We start from the raw sequence: 2712 nt of genomic DNA, 5'->3' as shown, positions 1-2712 counted from the left end.
GCAAAACTACAACTCCCAGCATGCCAACACAGCAAACAGCTGTCAAGGCATAGTGGGAGTTGTAGTTTTGCAACATCTGGAGGGAGACAGTTTAGAGACCACTCTCTAAACTGTCGCCCTGCAGATGTTGCTAGGCAACAGACTCTGCACACGCGGCGTCATACTTACCTCCACCGCCGCCGTGATCACAGCCGCCGCCGCCGCCGCCGGGTAAGTGATCGCCGCCGCCGCCGCTACTGCACGGTTCCCCCCCGCTGTGCCCGGACACCGATGGGCGGGCATAGCGCGGGGAACCGAACTTTAACCCCCCCGCCCCCAGTCTGCTATTGGTCGGCCGCTCCGCCGATCAATAGCAGGGATAGGAGGGGTGGCAACCCTGCCACCTCACTCCTATCTCTTCAAGGGGGATCGAGGGTGTCTTGGACACCCCCGATCCCCCTTATTTTATCGCGGCGCCGCGATTGATGGGCAGGGGGAGAGCGCTCCCCCTGCAAACACCATAGATGCCGTGATCAGACTGATCACGGCATCTATGGGGTTAATGCTGCCGGGACCGGCGCGATCGCGGCCCCGGCAGCTGCGGTGGGACTCCGGCTGTGATTGACAGCTGAGTCCCACCCGCGATCTCCTGCGCTGCCCGCGGCAGAGCAGGAGATCGCTTGGACGTATGCATACGTCCATTTGCGCGAACGTGTAATTCGCCTGGACGTATGCATACGTCCAATAGCGGGAAGGGGTTAAACCCATTTCCACCTTTTTTTCCCTTCTCTTCCTCTTACTTTTTTTTCACGTTTTTTTACGTTTTTCTCCTTTTCGCCTCTTTTCTGGGCGTATTATTCTTCTTTTTCTTCTTTTTTTTCGTCTAATGCATACCCCATCAGTGCAGCAATGCTTATTCAATACCGCCAGCAGATGGAGACACTGGGGGATAATTTTCTAAGGATTTATACTGATTTTTCCTGTCTGAATTTGTCGCACAGAAAGTTGCAGGCCAAATATGTGTGACATTTCTGCGACTTTAGCTTCTAGAGCATTTTTACAACATTATACATAGGTGCTGAATACATAAAAAGCGACTGTTCAGCGACAGACAAGTCGCATCGGCTGAAAGTAGGCCAGAATGTCAGTCCATGTTGGAGCAGGTTTAGATACAGTCTAAAGTATAGATCTCAAAGTCTGTGCACAGAATTTAGCAAGGGCCTCGCACCTTCTGATGCATCAGGTAGGTGCACAATAGCATAGCCTAACCCTCTGTACTTTGGTCTATATTGATGCGGGACATAGACAGCCAGCTGATGACCAATCCATTAGTGCAATGGATGGCTGGAAGCATTTGTCTTTGCCTTTGCAATACCACAGAAGCAATGCATGGTCAATGTACAGCAATGACACACCTGTGTGAACAGCCAGGAGACCCCCCCCCCCATGTTATGTTACATAGTTACATAGTTAGTACGGTCGAAAAAAGACATATGTCCATCAAGTTCAACCAGGGAATTAAGGGGTAGGGGTGTGGCGCGATATTGGGGAAGGGATGAGATTTTATATTTCTTCATAAGCATTAATCTTATTTTGTCAATTAGGAACATTCAGCACCCACCCGCTATCAAGGCAGCTGCCTATCATGTCATGCCCTACCTGCACAGGTGTGCTGGCTACTCAAATGATCCAATTAAGGAGGCCATTTAGTCAGCAGCAGCAGAAGTCCTGTGCCTGGACGCTCCAACAGCGGCCAGACACAAGCAGAAGCAGAAGCAGCAGAAGCAGCAGCAGCACCACCTTTTGTTTTTTGGCTGCAGCAGCAGCAAGGCCCACAGGGCTGGCTAGCTGGCTAGCCAGCAAGCAGGTAGCAATGAAAGTAGGAATCTTTCTTTTTAACCCTGTAAGGGGGTGGTGCACTGTACCCGAAGATACTGCCATATCGGGTCAATGCATAGGGCGACGGAAGCAAGCTTCGAAATCGGCCCCCGTTCTCAAAAATCCATTTAATATATGGTCCCCAGATAGGGGACGTATCAGATATTAAACTGATAAGAACAGATACTACACTTGATCTTAGCCAAAAGGCCGAGAAGCGATAACCGTGAAAGGGGCGGGCCCAACAAGGTGCCCTTCATGGGCACTATCACTGCTTGCTGTCAGGGAGGCTGCCAGACAATTTTCCATGCACACTCTGGGCTGGGGGGCAGTCAACCACCAGTACACACAGCAGAACCTAAACCCATACCATTATTGCTAAGCAGCAAGACAGGGGCCCATTGCACTCCCACGGGGCCTTTTTAAATGCAATCCATAACCCGGATTTGCCAGGAACCCTTCTTACTCCTCCTACTTGCATGTGACACTGGGCTTAGGATCTGCATAGGAAACACACACACAAGCACACACCTACCTTTGTTGCCTGCAGATGCCTCCTTGGCTGTCCCCAAACGGTATCAAACCAACACCCACGGGAAGCTGTAAGCATAGAGGACATGCCTGCACCCCATTGGACTTACCTGTGTGGGTTAAACCCGGGTTATTTGACAACCTATGGCGGTGATGGTTCTGCTCAGGCAGAGCAGTGCTGATGCTCCTCATAAAGCTGTCGCTGCTGTGAAGGTTCTAGGTGACATCACAAATCCCTATGGTTACATACACAACAAAGCTGGGTTGTTGTTGTTTACACTCTGCAAGGCCTGTGGAAGTGAGTGACATCATAGCACTGTAGTT

General features: G+C 50.9%; 1 non-coding gene across 1 annotated transcript; it reads right to left on the bottom strand.

Annotated features, from left to right (window-relative positions):
* Positions 1 to 1888: 1888 nt before the first annotated feature.
* On the bottom strand, positions 1889 to 2079 carry LOC130349092 (U2 spliceosomal RNA). Its single transcript, XR_008886499.1, has one exon. It is a non-coding gene; the product is annotated as a U2 spliceosomal RNA (small nuclear RNA).
* Between the last annotated feature and the right edge of the window lie 633 nt (positions 2080 to 2712).

This window comes from Hyla sarda, unplaced genomic scaffold (genome assembly GCF_029499605.1).
Source record: "Hyla sarda isolate aHylSar1 unplaced genomic scaffold, aHylSar1.hap1 scaffold_91, whole genome shotgun sequence".
NCBI lineage: Eukaryota > Metazoa > Chordata > Amphibia > Anura > Hylidae > Hyla > Hyla sarda.
The sequence above is the reverse complement of the archived record's forward strand: the minus strand, read 5'-3'. Positions and strand labels throughout refer to the sequence as shown.